Below are 21,632 nucleotides of genomic sequence, written 5' to 3'. Positions count from 1 at the left end.
ATAAAGCCAAACCATAGTTACCATAACCGTCTAAGATTATAAGGCACTTTAAGAGTATATGGTAGGCTATATCATAGAACAGCTATAAGGACTTGGTTCCGAAAGCTGCAGACAGGCTCAGCTCATGCTAGAGCACCATCTCACATGTTACCAAGCACTCTGCCTCCAGGATTGTTAAGGCCTGCCATAGGAGTGACTGATAGGTACACATGTGTCTATATGTAAGTTAGGTATAGGAATACTACACCTAAGCAAGGGGTGATTACACGACCTTGCCCCAGCTGAGTGATCAGCCAGTTGTGTCAGAATGGAAGGCCAGGCCAGGGGTGGCATAATACATGCTGCAGCCCCTGGTAGGCCTAGGGTACACCTATGCCCTGGGTACCTAGGGTACACTGTACAGGGGCCAATAAGGTGATCCTATCCAAATGGGTTATGCACCTACAGTACATAGTATTAATTTAGAGAGAGAACAGCAGGGCTGTGGGTCTGATTAGCAGGCCCACAGCCACATCTAAGTCGAAAACCAGTAAAGCAAAAGCAAAAAGTGGGGGTGAACATAGAAAGCAGACCCTACTCTCCTACACAACCCCCCCCCCCCAAACTTAGGGACATTAAACTAACCTTGACCAGTTGAGTCTTCATGTTCTAAGTGGAAATATCTGGAGAGTCCATCTGCATTGGCATGGTCAGTCCCAGGTCTATGTTCCACTGTGAAGTCCATCCCCTGTAGGGAAATGGACCACCTAAGAAGTTTGGGATTTTCACCCTTCATCTGATTTAGCCACAAGAGGGGCTTATGGTCTGTCTGAATCTTGAAGTGAGTGCCAAACAAGTATGGCCTCAGCTTCTTCAGGGCCCAAACCACAGCAAAGGCCTCCCTCTCAATAGCTGACCAACGTTTCTCTCTAGGGGTCAGCCTTATACTTATAAAAGCAATGGGCTGGTCTTGACCATCTACATTCAGTTGTGAAAGAACAGCTCCCACACCTAACTCAGAAGCATCTGTCTGGACAATGAACTCTTTGGAGTAGTCTGGACTTTTCAGAATAGGTGCACTGCACATGGCCTGCTTCAGGTCATCAAATGCTTTTTGACAGCTTACTGTCCACTGAACTTTCTTTGGCATCTTCTTGGAGGTCAAGTCATTAAGTGGTGTCACTATGGACCCATAGTTCTTAACAAACTTTCTGTAGTACCCAGTCAGGCCCAAGAAAGCTCTGACCTGAGTCTGGGTAGTTGGAGGAGCCCAGTCCTTTATGGTCTGGATCTTGCTCTCCAGTGGTTGAACCTGACCCCCACCAACTAGGTGGCCCAGGTATACAACCTTGCTCTGCCCTATCTGGCACTTAGTGGCCTTGATAGTGAGGCCTGCCTTTTGCAGGGCCTCTAAAACATTCCTCAGGTGGACCAGGTGATCCTCCCAGGTGGAGCTAAAGACAGCAATATCATCAAGATAAGCTGCACAATAATCATCCAACCCAGTAAGGACTTGATTCACCAACCTTTGGAAAGTGGCAGGTGCATTCTTCAAACCAAAGGGCATTACCACAAATTGATAATGTCCTCCTGGGGTCGAGAAAGCAGTTTTGGCCTTTGCACTCTCAGCTAGTCTGATTTGCCAGTAGCCTGCTGTCAGGTCAAATGTGCTCAAAAACTTAGCAGCTGCCAGTCTGTCAATGAGCTCATCTGCCCTAGGTATTGGGTGGGCATCTGTCCTAGTGACAGCATTGAGACCTCTGTAATCCACGCAAAACCTCATCTCTCTCTTACCATCTTGGGTGTGAGGTTTTGGCACAAGAACTACAGGACTAGCCCAAGGGCTCTCTGAAGGTTCAATGACTCCCCGCTCCAACATCTTTTGTACCTCAACTTTTATGCAGTCCCTGACATGGTCAGGTTGCCTGTAGATTTTACTCTTCACAGGCAGACTGTCACCAGTGTCCACCTCATGGGTGCACCAGTTTGTCTGACTTGGGGTCAGAGAGAACATATGTCTGTAGGATTGCAGAACTTGTCTGCAGTCCTGTTGCTGATGGACAGTGAGGCTGTCAGAAAAGACCACACCATCAACTGAGCCATCATCAGGGTTCTGAGTCAACAGGTCTGGGAGAGGGTCACTCTCTTCCTCCTGCCCCTCATCTGTAGCCATGAGTAGCCCCATGTCTGCCCTGTCAACATATGCCTTCAATCTGTTGACATGAAGCACCCTGTGGGGGCTTCTGGGAGTCCCAAGGTCCACCAAGTAGGTGACTTCTCCCTTTTTCTCAACAATAGTGTGGGGTCCAGACCATTTGTCTTGGAGTGCTGCTGGGGCCACTGGCTCCAACACCCACACTTTCTGTCCTGGCTGGTAAACAGTCAGTACAGCCTTTTGGTCATGCCAAGCTTTTTGGAGTTCTTGGCTTGCCTCAAGGTTTTTAGAAGCCTTCTTCATATACTCTGCCATCCTGGAGCGGAGACCAAGTACATAATCCACTATGTCTAGTTTGGGTTGTCTGAGAGGTCTCTCCCATCCTTCCTTCACCAGACACAGGGGTCCTCTTACAGGATGCCCAAACAAAAGCTCAAAAGGGCTGTAGCCAACCCCCTTTTGTGGGACCTCTCTGTAAGCAAACAGAAGGCAGGGTAAAAGGATGTCCCATCTTCGCCTAAGCTTGTCTGGTAATCCTTTTATCATTCCCTTTAGGGTCTTGTTGAATCTCTCAACAAGCCCATTGCACTGTGGGTGATAGGGTGTGGTGAACTTGTAGTTAACACCACACTCCTTCCACATTGCAGTCAAGTATCCTGACATGAAGTTGGCACCTCTGTCAGAAATGACCTCCTTTGGAAAGCCCACTCTGGACAATACTCCAAGCAGGGCCCTTGCCACAACAGGAGCTGTTGTGGTCCTCAGGGGAATTGCTTCTGGGTACCTGGTGGCATGGTCCACTATCACCAGTATGACTCTGTGCCCAGATGCTGTTTGTGGGTCCATTGGTCCTACAATATCTATGCCCACTCTTTCAAAGGGGACCCCCACCACAGGTAGTGGTATGAGGGGGGCCTTTGTGGTGCCACCTGATTTGCCACTGGCTTGGCAGGTGACACAGGAGCGACAACACTCCTTAGTATCTTCTGACATATGGGGCCAGTGAAAGTGAGGGACAAGCCTGTCCCAAGTCTTGTTCTGGCCTAGATGTCCTGCAAGGGGAATATCATGGGCCAAGGTAAGAAGGAAGCCTCTGAACTTCAGTGGTATGACCAACCTCCTGGATGCACCAGGCTTGGGGTCTCTAGCCTCTGAATACAGTAGCCCTTCATCCCAATACACTCTATGGGTACCTTGAGCATTCCCTGCAGCCTCAGCAGCAGCCAGCTGTCTGAGGGGTTCAAGAGAGGGGCAGTCTAATTGAGCCTGCCTCAGATCTGCCCTTGAAGGTCCCCCTGTCCCAGGAAACTCAACCTGATCAGGTTCAAGTTCTTCTAGGACAGTTCCTTCAGGGCTCTCAGAATCATCCTCCTGGGAGGGCTGATCCACCACCTGAGGCAGGGGGGAAGGCACAGCCTTAACCCTACTGCTCTTTCTCTTGGGTTGTGACTGGTCCATAGTTTCAGGATCCAGCACTTGTTCAGTGGTGCACTTTTTGGCCTGTGACCTGGTCACAGCAAGGATATGTGCATCTATCCCCAGCATTTCTGCATGGGTCCTATACTCCACTTCAGACCAAACTGAAGTTTCAAGATCATTGCCCAGTAAACACTCTACAGGAAGGTCTGAACTAACAACAACTTTCTTGAGGCCAGTTACCCCTCCCCAGGAGAAGTTAACAATAGCCACACTATGGGAGGTAGTGGCATTGCTAGCGTTGGTCACTAGGTAATTCTCACCTAGTATGATCTGTCCAGGGTCCACAAAAGCAGGTGTCACCATTGTGACACTAGCTCCAGTGTCCCTGTAGGCCTGAGCCATTCTTTGGTTGATAAAAGGAGTCTGTCTGTACTTGCCCAGGTTACTGGGGCCTACAGTAGAGGACAAAGCTAAGTCCCCATCACAGATCAGAACAGCCTGAGTAGGTACTCTGACTAGGCCAGAATCCTCCTCAGTTCCCAGGGTTAACCCTACTACACCCTTTTGCTGGGAACCACCACTTACAGCTGAACTAGGGGGTACAGTTGCCTTAGGGGCAATGGTGGCTGGGGGCTTATCCTTTTTGGTGCACTCACTAAACCAATGTGAGTTGGACTTACAATAGTTGCACCATGGTTTCTTTTGGCCATCTTTCTTTTTATCCTTTTTGGGACCACCCTCCCCCTGAGCCTTTTGGGGGCCTGGTGAAGACTTCTGGTCTTTTTGTTTCTGATCATTACCCTTCTGGTCTGCCTTTTTCTGATCACCGCCCTGGTTCTGGTTTTTCTGCTTAACTCTAGTCCTGACCCATCTATCTGCCTTCTTTCCCAATTCTTGGGGAGAAGTCAGATCAGAATCAATCAGGTGTTGATGCAATAGCTGGTTTTGACAGTTGTTAAGTATTTGCTCTCTCATGCTCAAATTATACAATCCTGTATGGTCCTTAACCTTACTTCCCATTAGCCAGCCTTCCAGAGCCTTAGTGGCACAATCTACAAAGTCAGTCCAGTCCTGAGTCTGTGTCTTCTGGGTATCCCTGAACAACAACCTGTATTGTTCAGTGGTTAGGCCAAACCCATCAATCAGAGCACTCTTCAGGACAGTGTAATTATCTGCATCCTCATCACTATCTGTGAGGAGCTTGTCTCTACCTTTCTCAGAGAAGGAGAGCCACAAGATAGCTGCCCACTGACTTTGGGGTACCTGCTGTACTTTGCAAGCTCTCTCCAAAGCAGTTATCCATTTGTGGATGTCATCCCCACACTTGTAGGGAGGGACAATCTTGCTCAGGTTTCTATTATCATAGTGCCTGTCTCTATCCTTAGGGATATTGCTGCCACCAGTGGGTTCTGACCCACTTAACTTTTGCTCTCTAGCCAGAGCAAGCTTCTCCTTGGCAAGGGCAAGTTCTTCCTTCTGAATCCTCAGATTAGCTTCCCTCATTCTGGCTTCATGTTCCTTTCTCTCAGGGGGAGTCATTCCCCTGTGAGAGGAACCACTAGAGATGCTAGAGACATGGGAGTGGATGGATTCCCTTGAAGGGGATCTGTCCCTCCTGTTTCTCTGGTTAAGCCCACTTGGGGGTCTGTATGGGGGGACCCCATGCAAACTCCCATGTAAACTTAGGTTAGCCTGGCTAAGTCTTCCTACTTGGCCCTGGCTGTCTACCTCTCCATCTGAAGCCCCATCTGACTCCTCTGTGGTGGGTAGACCCTCCTCTGTACCTAGGGTACCTGCCTGAGATGCCCTAAGAGTATCATACTCCTCTAGGAGTTGTCTTAACTGAAGGAGGGTAGGGTTTGCACCCTGTTTTATTCCTCTGGAGGTACACAAGTGTCTCATCTCCTGGAATGTTAAGGTATCATATCTAGAGGGGGTCTTTTGCAGACCTGCCCCTCCTGAGAGAGCATCTACTTGATCTCCTCTCAGAGACATGATCTAGTGAGGGTGTGGTGTGTGCACCTACCTACACTAGTTGTTTCTACTAAACCTCTCTAGTAGTTGTAGTCCGGGTGTGTTACTCCCTTCAACCTACAACTACTAAGTCCAGTAGGACTGAAGTATTATAATCTTATGTTATATGTACCTAGACAATATCTGTGTGATCTTTCAATTTAGTATCTCAAGATTACAATGGTATTACAACAGCAAGCTCAGATCCCAACCGCTGCTCACCAATGTGAGAAGTTGGCCTGATGTATGATGTCACTAGTTCTAGTGTACACCTTATATCAGTCCAAATACCCTTATGGTGATTGGTTGTAAAGTCAACCTTATAGACCAGCTATCCTAGTGGTAGCATGGACAAGAGCAGTCTTAGGCTAAACTCTGAATGGCATGTGAAGCCAGCTGTGATACCATATATAATCCCTTGAATACCAAATGAAAGGACACCACAACAGATATATATATAAAATAAAGTGTATTTATTCTAGTCAAACCCTCAGCACTCTTTATGAGATTAGAGGTAAGTACAACACAGTCTTATTCAAGCATACATTAAGTCACACAGGTAAGTAATACAGTTAGGCCCTAGGGGCCACGCAAACCATATACTAAGTAAGTGGTATAAGGACCACTGTCACGGAAATAGAATAGGCCTAGGCCTAGGGAATCGCTGGGGCTACACTACACTAGCGTTAGTTAGGAAGTGGGAGGCCCACGGGATTCGTGTGCAGAGTGGAAACACTCACGCGTAATGCGTAAAAGTCACTAGCAATAGTACAGTTTAGAAAACGATAGATTTAGGACACTTCCGGAGTAGCTAGGAAGTTGAGACTGGAAAACTAGACACTAGGATAGTCACTATCCTGATGAGCACCGGAGTACCCAAGTTACCTAGCCCACAGGCTGCGGGTGCATAGGGGTGAAGATGTGTCGGTTTTCGTCGTCGACTCCTATGGATGCCTGAAGAAAGATGCTGACAGGCAGTCAGTGAAGAGTGTCCGGTGGATCCCAAGGCTGGGATCAAGAAGAGAGGAGACCTGCAAGCAGAAGGGACAGAGTCAAGGTCACTAGCCAGTGACCACGTGGAACCAGGAAGGAACCAGGCGATGTCGTGAAGATTGCAGGTGAGGGTGAAGCTTGTCGCTGCAGCCAGGAGGACCAGGAAGCGTCGAGGACGACCAGGACCAGGAGGCGAGCTGTCCCACGAAGGCTCTTGCTGTCGGCGGCGTCGAAGTTGGACTAGGACTCACCAAGCCTTGGCAAGCGGAACCCACGAAGAACGGAGGACTTGCTTCTGGTGCAGACCAGGAAGGTCTGGGGTGCTTCTTCTTTGCAGAGAAGCGGGAGCCAGTCTGGAGGAGCCAAACCAGCGCAGAAGATTTCAGGGTGCGTCGTCACAAAGGCCACTAGCCAGCGGGCAAGCAACCGGACAGACGCGGCAAGCAGGAAAATGCAGAAGGGCCCCACGCAGGACTCGTGGAGTGTGGGGGGGCTGATCTTCGGTGCAGATGGTGCTTGGGGTTGGGGCTTCTCAATCCCCGGTGCACAACTTCGAGGGTGCCTCAGAAGCTGCGCTTTAAGTTACTAGCCACTTTTCCCAGGTAGCCGGTCCCACGTCGCTCGTCGCCTCACGGATCTCAGCTTTGCTGTGGATGTGGATCAGGGTCGGAGAAGTCTGGAAGTCAAGGCTCTGGTCGGGCTCTGCAGTCGGTTCCTCGTAGAACGTGGGCAAAGCAAAGGGTAGTCTCTTGATGGTGCCTGTTTGCACAGGGTAGCCACTCCTTGGCCACAAGGGAGATTCTTCAGTCTTCTTCTTTCGTCGAATGTCGAAGGTCCAGAGTTTCTGTTCAAGTTGCAGGTTCAGGATAATCTAAAGTCTTGAGGCCCAACTCCCACTCTTATACTAATCTGGGGGGCTGGGATACCTGCTAGGTCACGCCTTATGGGTGGGACCTGGGAGGGGGTGGTTACACCCACTTCCCTTTGTCCAGTTTCGCGCCAGAGCTGGGGCTGGAGTGCCCCAGCGCCGGTTTGAACTGGACTATGCAAGGAACACCTTGTGTGCCCCAGGCATGTCTCATTCCTTTCAGCCCACCCTGCCCCAATACACTAAAGGCTGTCTGGGGAGGTGCTAGCACCTCCCCAAGCAGGAAACCTATTGTCCAGGCCTCCCTGGCTGGGATCACTCCCAGCTGCAGGAGGTCAGACTTGTGTCGTGGCAGCAGCATCCATTTTGTGATGCTGAGGCTTTGGTCAGAGGCTAACAGTGAAGTATGATTTTAACATGTCTTTCCCTCTAGAAGGGGGGAATAATATCCTCATGTCCAGAAATGGGATGGGGGTATTATTCCAAAGTGGTAGACACCTTACACGACATGTTTCGATAAAGCCAAACCATAGTTACCATAACCGTCTAAGATTATAAGGCACTTTAAGAGTATATGGTAGGCTATATCATAGAACAGCTATAAGGACTTGGTTCCGAAAGCTGCAGACAGGCTCAGCTCATGCTAGAGCACCATCTCACATGTTACCAAGCACTCTGCCTCCAGGATTGTTAAGGCCTGCCATAGGAGTGACTGATAGGTACACATGTGTCTATATGTAAGTTAGGTATAGGAATACTACACCTAAGCAAAGGGTGATTACACGACCTTGCCCCAGCTGAGTGATCAGCCAGTTGTGTCAGAATGGAAGGCCAGGCCAGGGGTGGCATAATACATGCTGCAGCCCCTGGTAGGCCTAGGGTACACCTATGCCCTGGGTACCTAGGGTACACTGTACAGGGGCCAATAAGGTGATCCTATCCAAATGGGTTATGCACCTGAAGTACATAGTATTAATTTAGAGAGAGAACAGCAGGGCTGTGGGTCTGATTAGCAGGCCCACAGCCACATCTAAGTCGAAAACCAGTAAAGCAAAAGCAAAAAGTGGGGGTGAACATAGAAAGCAGACCCTACTCTCCTACAGATATTTTGTAGACTTTCTGAGCACAGGCTTTTGATTTAATAGGTGCCAATTCAGCCGCTAATCTACAAGCTAGAAGTGTTTGATAACTATGGTAGTGGATTCACTATTCCAAACACAATGTATAAAGCACTTAAATTCCAATGGTAAGTAAGGACTACAAATAATAAAATCCTTTAGCATTTCTGTTATTCTAAAATGCTTTTGGAGTCAGCGCCAAGGTTTACTGTGCTGCTTTACACAGAGTCTGATTGTTTAACACTGAAACTTAAGCCATAATCTTCATTAGAAGAGGTGCTGATTGAGGAAGTCGTCAGAACGATGGTTGAGGAAGTCGTTCGAGCATTGGTTGAGGAAGTCGTTCGAGCATTGGTTGAGGAAGTCGTTCGAGCATTGGTTGAGGAAGTCGTCCGAGCGTCGGTTGAGGAAGTCGTATGAGCGTCGGTTGAGGATGTTTTTCGGAGCGTCGGTTGAGGAAGTTGTTGGAGCGTCGGTTTAGGAAGTTGTCCGAGTGTCGGTTGAGCAAGTCATCTGAGCGTCGGTTGAAGTCGTTGGAGCATCGGTTGAGGAAGTTGTCGGAGCGTCGGTTGAGGAAGTTGTCCGAGCGTCGGTTGTGGAAGTCGTCCGAGCGTCGGTTGTGGAAGTCGTCCGAGCGTCGGTTGTGGAAGTCGTCCGAGCGTCGGTTGAGGAAGTTGTCCGAGCGTCGGTTGAGGAAGTTGTCCGAGCGTCGGTTGAGGAAGTTGTCCGAGCGTCGGTTGAGGAAGTTGTCCGAGCGTCGGTTGTGGAAGTCGTCCGAGCGTCGGTTGTGGAAGTCGTCCGAGCGTCGGTTGTGGAAGTCGTCCGAGCGTCGGTTGAGGAAGTTGTCCGAGCGTCGGTTGAGGAAGTTGTCCGAGCGTCGGTTGAGGAAGTTGTCCGAGCGTCGGTTGAGGAAGTCGTTCGAGTGTCAGTTGAGGAAGTTGTCCGAGCGTCGGTTGAGGAAGTCGTTCGAGTGTCAGTTGAGCAAGTCATCTGAGCGTCGGTTGAAGTCGTCGGAGCATCGGTTGAGGAAGTTGTCCGAGCGTCGGTTGAGGAAGTTGTCCGAGCGTCGGTTGTGGAAGTCGTCCGAGCGTCGGTTGTGGAAGTCGTCCGAGCGTCGGTTGAAGAAGTTGTCCGAGCGTCGGTTGAGGAAGTTGTCCGAGCGTCGGTTGAGGAAGTTGTCCGAGCGTCGGTTGAGGAAGTTGTCCGAGCGTCGGTTGAGGAAGTTGTCCGAGCGTCGGTTGAGGAAGTTGTCCGAGCGTCGGTTGAGGAAGTTGTCCGAGCGTCGGTTGAGGAAGTCGTCCGAGCGTCGGTTGAGGAAGTCGTCCGAGCGCCGGTTGTGGAAGTCGTCCGAGCGCCGGTTGTGGAAGTCGTCCGAGCGCCGGTTGTGGAAGTCGTCCGAGCGCCGGTTGTGGAAGTCGTCCGAGCGCCGGTTGTGGAAGTCGTCCGAGCGCCGGTTGAGGAAGTCGTCCGAGCGCCGGTTGAGGAAGTCGTCCGAGCGCCGGTTGAGGAAGTCGTCCGAGCGCCGGTTGAGGAAGTCGTCCGAGCGCCGGTTGAGGAAGTCGTCCGAGCGCCGGTTGAGGAAGTCGTCCGAGCGCCGGTTGAGGAAGTCGTCCGAGCGCCGGTTGAGGAAGTCGTCCGAGCGCCGGTTGAGGAAGTCGTCCGAGCGCCGGTTGAGGAAGTCGTCCGAGCGCCGGTTGAGGAAGTCGTCCGAGCGCCGGTTGAGGAAGTCGTCCGAGCGCCGGTTGAGGAAGTCGTCCGAGCGCCGGTTGAGATAGTTTTCTGAGCACTAGTTGAGAAAATTGTGTGAGCACTTATTTTCACATCCCCGTCGTGCAAGCCCTCAAGCATTACCTGTGGTTCATGGTGGGCAACAACTTCCAGAAACCCACCTCCAGACTATGCAGACCTATCGCACTCACTGGTGTTCACTTCGACATACCTAAGTCACACCTTCTCATATGCTCCCTTTTATCTGAGTCATTTTTTTTGGGGGGGGGGAATTTTATTGATGAACAAAACAGATTTGCTGACATCAGACAATAACAATCTCACATTGTACAATTGACAAGGCAATATTACACAGAATATTGAATACAAGGTTGCAATGCGTACCCATCTTTGTGGCATTAAAGTAGCACATATCGCCTCCATGCGCACCCATAGCATGTCGGAGAGGTTAGTCACTTAGTTCAGGGTTGGAGGCCTCCGCTGAAGGGGAGCATATGTTGCCTCGGAATGTGTTCCATCTGCCCCACACACGTGTCCATTTACGGGGGCAACCCCTGTGGATAAATACAATTTTCTCCGCTACTATTGCTCTATCTAAGTCTTGACACCAATGATGGTGTAGAGGGGTAGTGGACCCCCCCCCAGTGTTGTGCAATATTTCGTTTCACCAGAGTAATCCCCAGGGTTGCCCATGTTCGTGCTGCGTGGTTAAGATCCGTAGGTTCCCATATATTGAGGAGGCACCGCCGGGGTTCTGGGAAAACTTCTACTCTGCCGACCTTGGCGATAGTAGCCATGACTTGTCCCCAGTATCTTGTAATGACGGGACAGTCCCATAGCGTATGAAAAAACTTACCCAGTTGCCCACAACCCCTTAGGCATAAAGGTGTCTCGGCCCGTCCGATGTTGTGAATCATTGTCCTAGTATAGTATGTTCTATGTAGTATTTTCAGTTGCACAAGTTGCAGTCTGGATGGGATCGCTACCTCACGGGGGGATGCCAGGGCCTCCTGCCAGTCCTGATCGTCCATTTCTCCCACGTCCATTCTCCACTTCTCTCTCAGGGCGTGCGTAGGATCTTTCTGGTTATTCACCAGTTTACGGTACATGAGTGAGATCACCTTTTTGGTAAGGTGGTCCGCTAGGAGGCGATCTTCTAGTTGTGATGATTCAGGGAGATCGTCACCTTGGGAAATGGCTTTGGTGAGTGTGTGTTTGATTTGTAAGTATCAGAACTGTTCTGAATCAGCCATCTGGTATGTTATGCGTAGAGGAGCAAATGTCACTACTTCCCCCTTTTTTCACAGATCTCCTACTCTGGAGATCCCTATACGGTCCCAACGGGCGAAACCCTTACTATTATGAAGCATACCCAATTTAGGGGAGTCCCAGTGTGGTGTGTGTTGGGTAATCCTTCCCAGCCCAGCCCAGCGCTTTCTGTGCTTTAAACCATGTGTGCGTTGTGTGAGCAGTGGGGCCAGTCAATGTGCGTGTTTGGGCCTTGTTGTATAGTGGTCCCAAGAGTCTATCCGTGCCTACGACGTGTCTGTCCATACGCAGTGCTGGGTCCTCGTGTGGGGCGTGGAGCCTCTAGTTCACTAATATAAGTTGGGAGGCCCAGTAGTATAGCCGCACATTGGGCAAGGCGATCCCACCGTCATACCAGCTTCTGGTTAGTTTGTTCATTGCAATGCGGGGGGGGTTTCCCGTCCCATAGGAGGTCGCTTACTGCTGTCTCGATGGCTTTAAAGTAGGAATCAGTGACTGGGGTTGGTGTGTTTTGGAGGACGTTAAAAAACCTGGGGAGGGCCATCATTTTGAAAAGGGCCGCACGGCCCAGCAGGGTCAGAGGAAGGGAGTGCCAATGTTTCACATCGCTTTTAAGTCTCTTAAGCGGGGGTGCAAGGTTGCGATCATAGAACTGAGCACTGTCTGGCGTAATGTTAATGCCTAGATATTTAAACCCTCCGGCAAGTATTGTCACGCCCCTGGGCAGCCGCGGCGGGGGACCGTGGAGAATGTATATGACCGATTATGTCCAATTGATCGTGTATCCCGAGAATCGGCCATAGGATGCACATGTATCTAGGAGGCAATTAATTGAGCGGCTGGGGGATGCCATGTATAACAGTATGTCATCTGCGTAGAGGGAAATACGGTCCTCCCATCCCTCAGACCAACGCAGTCCCCTTATCACTGGGTCTTCTCTAATCCAGGCCGCGAGTGGTTCAAGCCAAAGGGCCAACAATAACGGGGATAGGGGACAGCCCTGTCTGGTCCCTCATCCCAGGGGGAAGTCCTCAGACTCCCTCCCATTAATCACCACGCATGCTAGTGGTTGCGTGTATAGAAGCCGGACCGAGGCCAGAAATTGAGGCCCGAAACCAAAGTTATGCAGCACCGCAAAAAGGAAGGGCCATTCCACCCGATCAAACGCCATGCTGGTGTCTAAGGATAGTATAACCACCTCTTCATGTATCGTCGGCATGCGGGCCAATACTCCATGTAGTCACCTCAGATTCATTGCTGTGTTTCGACCGGGCATGAAGCCCGATTGGTCGGGTGGACAAGGGACGCAAGGTGCGGTTGGAGCCGAGTCGCCAGTGCCTTCGCCAATATTTTGGCCTCCATATTGAGAAGTGAAATAGGACGGTAAGAGGTGTATTCTTCAGGGGGTTTACCTGGCTTTGGAATCGCCACCAGAGTGGCCACTCTTTGGTCCTTTGGCAATAGTCCCACTTCAAGGCTGTCTACGTACATCTGTAGCAAATGGGGCCCTAGTTTGTCTGCTTCTTTCTTATAGAGCTCCTCGGGAATGCCATTCGGACCTAGTTCCTTACCCGGTTGGAGTCCTCTGATAGCTGCTGTAATTTCATCAGCCGTGTGGGGGTGCTTCTAGTGTTTGTGTCTCGAGGGTGGTCAACTTTGGCAAGCGTATATCTTTCAGGAAGGCCATGCCTTCTTGCACGGTGGTGTGTGAGGCTGGCGTGTAAACTGTCTGGTAGTGATGTGCGAAAGCTGTGACTATGTCCTGTGGGTCCGTGACTTCCTCCCCATATAGTGTGTGTATCCGGGCCACCCAGCGATCTGCCCGTTCCTTTTTGTCCAGCCAGGAAAGGAGTTTTTCTGCTTTGTCCCCCTACTTCGTAAATTGTGTGTTGTGTTCGTCGTACTCTGGCCTTAGCTTCCTCCCACATGTGGTCCCTGAGAGCCTGTGTGGCGAGGGCTAGTTTGTGGGTCGTCTCTTCGGTCGGATCCCTCGTGCGATCAGCTTCCGCAAGGCTAACCACCGTCTCTAGCTCCTGTACCCGCTGGGCTTTGTTTCGCTTGTGTGTAGTGATCAAGGAAATGGCCTGTCCGCGTATGACTGTCTTGTATGCCTCTCAGAGAATAGTGGGAGAGGATACCGAGTGCATGTTGTGTTGGAAATAGTGTTTCGTGGTCTTGTGTAGTTGTTTACCTATGGTCGGGTCTTTCACATATCCTGGGCATATGGGGTATATGCGCTGTCTCCCAGTACGTTGTAAGGTGTATATGAGTAAAATCGGATACTGGTCGGATATCCCTCTGGTGAGGTGCTTAATGTCTAGAAAACGTTCAAGACTCGATGGAGACGAGAGGATATAGTCAATTCTGGACATACTGTTGTGAGCCCCTGAGTGGTGCGTCTATTGAAGGTCCGTGGGGTAGGGTGCGCGCACCAGATATCTACCAGGCCAAGTGCTTCCGTGAACTCTCGAAGGGGCGTGGGGGTGATCCCTTGACTGCGCCGAGGAAGTCTATCTAGGGCAGAATAGAGTATGGCGTTAAAGTCACCTCCTACAATAAGTTCTCCAGTGGGCATTGTGAGCAGGAATTTCCCTAACGCAGGGAGGGTGAGACTGTGAAGCGCAGGGGGCGCATAGATGGAGACACAATTGTAGGCCCGCCCATCCCACTCACAGGAAAGCGCTGCGAAACGGCCCTGGTCATCTGTTTGGGTGTTCTGGCTTACTAGTGGCCCTCCCCTTCTGACAAGTATACCAACCCCTCTGGAACCGGAGGTGAATGCTGAGTGTGTTACCATCATGAAGCTCCACCTATCGAGTGCCTTGGTAGCAGTTCCCACTAAGTGAGTTTCTTGTAAAAGGATCACAGAGGGCGCATGCCTCTTGAGATATCGTAGTATTAACCCTCTCTTTATTTTGTCGCCTAGACCGTTGACATTCCAGGAGATCATAGTAAGAGGTGGACTAGGTTTATGGGTGTCTCTTTAAGGGGGCTGTGTGAGGTCAGGAATGACCTCCCTCTGGGCAGTAGTGTGATCGGTAGGCATTGGATGAATGTGTGGTGGTCGTTTGGTCGCGCGTGTGCAAACCTTAGATTGTACAGCATAAGCAGTGGGCAGCAAAACATCAACAAACTAAAAAATTCAAACGTGAACATAAACTTCGGTCTCTGTCTTCCGGCCATGAATCTGAAACAAGCGAGACATAACACCAATAACTGTCCCATATTTTCCTCCCCCCCCCCCCCCCCCCTCCCTCCCTGCCTCCCTGCCCGGTGGTCCCCAAACTACCCGCTATCTGAGTCATTTTAGATACAGTGCAATGGAGAGTCCAGGATATTCAGGCTATGATCCCTTTGTTTCTTCCTCAGTGCTGGATTTCCATGAGATTGACTCTGAGACTACTGGGTGTGATGGCCTTCTGCATCCTGCAGGTCAAGCATGGCAAATGGATAATTTGGGCTTAGTAGTGGGATCTGAGGCCCCAGTGGGTGCCACACCACAGGAATCTCTCTGACCTGGTTCAAATTTCACAACAGACTGCAAAAGATCTACAGTGGTGGCTAACAGACCGTGATTGAGTCCATGGCAGACTAATCTCTCTTCCCCACCTAGGGCTGACAGTGGTGACCAATGCTTCACTTCTGGGTTGGGGCAGCCACCTTGGAGAGGTGAAGGTCAGAGGACTCTGACTTCTGCTGGAATTTCAGCTCCACATCAACCCTCTGTAGCTGAGAGTGATCCGATTCATGGGCAACACCACCGCCATGTGGTATTGCAATAGACATGGTGGGTTGAGGTGGGGTCATGAACCCTGTGCCAGGAGACTCTGCTCCTCTTGACTTGGCTGGTGTTTGAGGACATATTCTTGGTTTTGCACCACATGGCAGGCTCATTAAACACCAGGGTAGATGAACTCAGCCTTGCGGATCACAAATGGCACTACGTCTAGATGTGGCACGAGGTCTGTTCCAAGAATCTTGGCTCGATCTGTTTGCAACCCCAAAAACATTCAATATCACCACTTCTGCGTGTTGGAGTTTTCTTTTTTTTATAAATCTTTTTATTAACTTTGCTCATGGTCTCATACAACATATCACCAAAATCACAAGGTAAAAGGGGTATCCCCCTGCATGGGATATACACAAATCAGCATGATGGGACAATAACATATTACACTTGGCCCCCCTCCCCTCCATTCCTGGACGCCCGATATCTCCGCCACGGCCCCCACACTCTTTTCCATTTTCGCACACAGCCCCTGGACTTGTAAATTACTTCCTCTGCCCTCTGGCACCAATCCAGGTCCCTGCACCATTGATCCCACCACGGGGGAGCCTGCGCTCCCCAACAACTATATTACGCTTCGCCACTCCAGCTGCCAATGCTAGCCATTTCTCGTGGTACCTGGACCAGTCCGTGGGACCTTTGATCATGAGGAGAAGCCATTTGGGCTCCACTGGAACGGGGGAGCCCACCACCGTCTCCATCGTTCGCGCTACCTGTAGGAAGGTGGATATCTGACTATGGTTACCCCCAACTTTTTGCCTAGTGTCTTGCTGGTTTTTCGACTTAGTTGGCCTGAGATCCTGCCATTCAGGGTCTCAGGCTGTCTGCTCTCTCTTTAAAATGGACTCCATGTACCCTAGGTACATTCCCAATTGGTAAGGATCACCTTATTGGACCCTGTACAGTGTACCCTAGGTACCCAGGGCATAGGTGTACCCTAGGCCTCCCAGGGGCTGCAGCATGTATTATGCCACCCCTGGTCTGGCCTTCCACTCAGACACAACTGGCTGATCACTCAGCTGGGGCAAGGTCGTGTAATCACCCCTTGCTTAGATATAGTATGCCTATATCTACCCTTATATATAGACACATGTGTACCTATCAGTCACTCCTATGGCAGGCCTTAACAATCCTGGAGGCAGAGTGCTTGGTAACATGTGAGATGGTGCTCTAGCATGAGCTGAGCCTGTCTGCAGCTTTCGGAACCATGTCCTTATAGCTGTTCTATGATATAGCCTACCATATACTCTTAAAGTGCCTTATAATCTTAAACGGTTATGGTAACTATGGTTTGGCTTTATCAAAACATGTCGTGTAAGGTGTCTAACACTTTGGAATAATACCCCCATACCATTTCTGGTGATGAGGATATTATTCCCCCCTTCTAGAGGGAGAGACATGTTAAAATCCTACTTTACTGTTTAACTCTAACCAAAGCCTCAGCATCACAAAATGGATGCTGCTGCCACGACACAAGTCTGACCTCCTGCAGCTGGGAGTGATCCCAGCCAGGGAGGCCTGGACAATAGGTTTCCTGCTTGGGGAGGTGCTAGCACCTCCCCAGACAGCCTTTAGTGTATTGGGGCAGGGTGGGCTGAAAGGAATGAGACATGCCTGGGGCACACAAGGTGTTCCTTGCATAGTCCAGTTCAAACCGGCGCTGGGGCACTCCAGCCCCAGCTCTGGCGCGAAACTGGACAAAGGGAAGTGGGTGTAACCACCCCCTCCCAGGTCCCACCCATAAGGCGTGACCTAGCAGGTATCCCAGCCCCCCAGATTAGTATAAGAGTGGGAGTTGGGCCTCAAGACTCTAGATTATCCTGAACCTGCAAACTTGAACAGAAACTCTGGACCTTCGACATTCGACGAAAGAAGAAGACTGAAGAATCTCCCTTGTGGCCAAGGAGTGGCTACCCTGTGCAAACAGGCACCATCAAGAGACTACCCTTTGCTTTGCCCACGTTCTACGAGGAACCGACTGCAGAGCCCGACCAGAGCCTTGACTTCCAGACTTCTCCGACCCTGATCCACATCCACAGCAGAGCTGAGATCCGTGGAGGCGACGAGCGACGTGGGACCGGCTACCTGGGAAAAGTGGCTAGTAACTTCAAGCGCAGCTTCTGAGGCACCCTCGAAGTTGTGCACCGGGGATTGAGAAGCCCCAACCCCAAGCATCATCTGCACCGAAGATCAGCCCCCCACACTCCACGAGTCCTGCGTGGGGCCCTTCTGCATTTTCCTGCTTGCCGCGTCTGTCCGGTTGCTTGCCCGCTGGCTAGTGGCCTTTGTGACGACGCACCCTGAAATCTTCTGCGCTGGTTTGGCTCCTCCAGACTGGCTCCTGCTTCTCTGCAAAAAAGAAGCACCCCAGACCTTCCTGGTCCTCCGTTCCTCGTGGGTTCCGCTTGCCAAGGCTTGGTGAGTCCTAGTCCAACTTCGACGCCGCCGACAGCAAGAGCCTTCGTGGGACAGCTCGCCTCCTGGTCCTGGTCGTCCTCGACGCTTCCTGGTCCTCCTGGCTGCAGCGACAAGCTTCACCTTCACCTGCAATCTTCACGACATCGCCTGGTTCCTTCCTGGTTCCACGTGGTCACTGGCTAGTGACCTTGACTCTGTCCCTTCTGCTTGCAGGTCTCCTCTCTTCTTGATCCCAGCCTTGGGATCCACCGGACACTCTTCACTGACTGCCTGTCAGCATCTTTCTTCAGGCATCCATAGGAGTCGACGACGAAAACCGACGCAACTTCACCCCTATGCACCCGCAGCCTGTGGGCTAGGTAACTTGGGTACTCCGGTGCTCATCAGGATAGTGACTATCCTAGTGTCTAGTTTTCCAGTCTCGACTTCCTAGCTACTCCGGAAGTGTCCTAAATCTATCGTTTTCTAAACTGTACTGAGGGTTTGACTAGAATAAATACACTTTATTTTATATATATATCCGTTGTGGTGTCCTTTCATTTGGTATTCAAGGGATTATATATGGTATCACAGCTGGCTTCACATGCCATTCAGAGTTTAGCCTAAGACTGCTCTTGTCCATGCTACCACTAGGATAGCTGGTCTATAAGGTTGACTTTACAACCAATCACCATAAGGGTATTTGGACTGATATAAGGTGTACACTAGAACTAGTGACATCATACATCAGGCCAACTTCTCACATTGGTGAGCAGCGGTTGGGATCTGAGCATGCTGTTGCAATACCATTGTAATCTTGAGATACTAAATTGAAAGATCACACAGATATTGTCTAGGTACATATAACATAGATTATAATACTTAAGTCCTACTGGACTTAGTGGTTGTAGGGAGTAACACACCCTGACTACAACTACTAGAGAGGTTTAGTAGATACAACTAGTGTAGGTAGGTGCACACACCACACCCTCACTAGAATCATGTCCCTGAATGGAGATCACACTGATGCCCCCTCAGGAGAGGAGAATCCTAAACAGGTTCCCTCTAGATATGATGCATTCACTTTCCAGGAGATGAGACAACTGTGTACCTCCAGGAGATTAAAACAGGGTTCCAACCCTACCCTTAGACAGCTAGTGGAGCTTCTGGAGGCCTATGATGCTGAAAGAGCTGCCAAGTATGGTGCCATAGCTGTAGATAAGGGTCTACCCACCACAGAGGAGTCAGATGGGACTTCAGATGAAGAGGTAGACAGCCAGGGCCAAGTAGGAAGACTTAGCCAGGCTAACCTAAGCTTACATGGGAGTTTGCATGGGGTCCCCCCATACAGACCCCCAAGTAGACTTACACAGAGAAGCAGGAGGGACAGATCCCCTTCAAGGGAATCCATCCACTCCCATGTCTCTAGCATCTCTCATGCTTCCTCTCACAGGGGAATGACTTCCCCTGAGAGAAAGGAGCATGAAGCCAGAATGAGGGAAGCTAATCTGAGGATTCAGAGGGAAGAACTTGCCCTTGCCAAAGAGAAGCTTGCTCTGGCTAGAGAGCAAAAATTGTGTGGGTCAGAACCCACTGGTGGCAGCAACATTCCTAGAGATAGGGATAGGTCTTATGACCATAGAAACCTAAGCAAGATAGTCCCCCCATATCAGAATGGGGATGACATCCACAAGTGGATGACTGCTTTGGAGAGGGCCTGCAAAGTACAGCAGGTACCCCAGAGTCAGTGGGCAGCTATCTTGTGGCTCTCCTTTTCTGACAAAGGTAGAGACAAGCTCCTCACAGTCAGTGATGAGGATGCTAACAATTACAAAGTCCTGAAGAGTGCTCTGATAGATGGGTTTGGCTTAACCACTGAGCAATATAGGTTGTTGTTCAGAGACACCCAGAAGACACAGACACAGGACTGGTCTGATTTTGTGGATTGTGCCACTAAGGCTTTGGAAGGTTGGTTAACTGGCAGCAAGGTGCAGGACTATACAGGATTGTACAACTTGATTATGAGGGAGCAGATCCTTAGTAATTGTCAGAACCAGCTTCTCCATCAACACCTGGTAGACTCAGATTTGACCTCTCCCCAAGAATTGGGAAAGAGGGCAGATAAATGGGTCAGGACCAGGATTAGGCCTAAAAATCAGGGTGGTGACCAAAAGAAAGATACCACCAAGCCTCAAGAGAAGGGTGGGGATAAAACAAAAGAGAAATCTTCCTCAGGGCCCCAAAACTCCACACAGGGTGGTGGGTCCCAAGCTCCCTCCTCTACCACAGTTAAAAAGCCTTACTGCCATGAGTGTAAAACTCCTGGGCATTGGAAAACTGACAGCAGTTGCCCAAGGGCTAAAAACAAAACTGTTCCTCCAACTACTCCTGTCACACCACCTATTACTGTCAGCAGTAATCCCCCAGGTGGTGGGAGTGCCCCCCAAAATTTGGTTGGGTTTTCTTGGGGAACACAGGGGGATCCTGGCTTAGCCAATTCCCCTACAGCAGCTACTCTTGTCTGTGATGGTGGCATGGGGTTTGCCAACTTCACTGCCTGTCCCAACACTTTGGGTAGGTACAGACAGGAGCCCTACATCAATGGTAGAAAAGCTGAGGCCTACAGAGACACTGGAGCTAGCATCACTATGGTGGCCCATAGGCTAGTTCCCTCTGAGCAGCTTTTGCCTGGTTTCTCATACCAGGTAACTAACATTGATGGCAAACAGAATAGTCATCCCATGGCAGAGGTATGTCTCAGCTGGGGAGGTGTCACTGGCCCTAAAAGGGTGGCAGTGTCTCCAACCTTGCCTGTGGACTGCTTACTGGGGAATGACTTAGAACTCTCAGCTTGGGCTGGAGTTGAACAAGACACCCTCTCTAAAATGGTAGGCCTTTCAAAAAAGGGTAGTGGGGTTGTGCCAGCCACAACCCCTGTCCAAGTAGATTTCCTCCCTGAAAAGGTTGGAAGGGCAGTGGTAGCCACAGCCCAGGCAAAGACCGACTTCCCTGTAGAGATTGGCAGAGCTGTGACAGTCACAGCTCAAACCCAAACTGAGTGCCTCCCTGAAAAGGTTGGCAAGGCTGTAATGGTCTCAGCCCATACTCAGACTGACATAGGTGTAGTGAAGCCTGAAACTATGGATCACTCCACACAAACAGAGAGTAGTGGGGAGGAAGAAAAGTCTCCCTCTCCCCAGACATTAGGAAAAGGTCAGCCTCCTCAGGGATCTGACCTCACCCCTTGTGAAGGAACTGCCCCAGAGGTAGCCAGGCCTGGCCTGGCAGAGCCTCTGATGTCAGTGGCCCCTTCCAAGGTGGGACCCAGTCTGGTGCAGGTAGCCTGCCTCTCTCTACCCTGCCTCAGTCAGCCCAGGGCTGCAGAGGTCAGGGAGGCCAGTGGACCCCAAGAGGGCCCCTGTCCACAAGAACCCCCCCATCAAAAGAATGAGGATTGCCTGGCTAGTAGCCCTAGCCAGGTGATGGGTAAAAACATTCCTGAGGGATCCCCTTTACAGGTAGTTAGGGACCTCCCCCAGAGGGATTCTGTTGGGCACAGGCAAACCTGGGACCTTAGGGCCCCAAACCTGACCTGTCCCTCCAGTAAGCCCACAAAAGGGACCCAGCCTCCAGCTTTAGGTAGCCAGAGGCTGACCCTGAGAGCACAGTGCAACTCAGTGAAAGAAAGAAAGGCATCCATGGTGGAGGATGATTGGAGGAAGCTGAGGCCTCACTTTGAGGACACTCACTTTAGTACTCCATCTCAACACCAGCCTTTTACTTTGCAAAGACACACCCAAGGTAGAGATTCCCTATGGTGGAGACCCTATGATACCTTTAGGATGAGGGATTGCTTAGTGGACCATGAGACAGGGGGGTAACCATGCCAGTGCTGGTTCTTCCTTA

General features: G+C 50.6%; 1 protein-coding gene across 1 annotated transcript in view; it reads left to right on the top strand.

The window, feature by feature from the left end:
• The window catches only part of WASHC4 (WASH complex subunit 4), a 987,939-nt gene that overhangs the window by 596,936 nt on the left and 369,371 nt on the right, over positions 1-21,632 (top strand). The gene's annotated exons all lie outside the window — the stretch shown is intronic.

The sequence above is a fragment of the Triturus cristatus genome, chromosome 4_1 (assembly GCF_964204655.1).
Source record: "Triturus cristatus chromosome 4_1, aTriCri1.1, whole genome shotgun sequence".
Lineage (NCBI taxonomy): Eukaryota > Metazoa > Chordata > Amphibia > Caudata > Salamandridae > Triturus > Triturus cristatus.
This window is presented reverse-complemented; position numbering and strand designations above follow the sequence as displayed.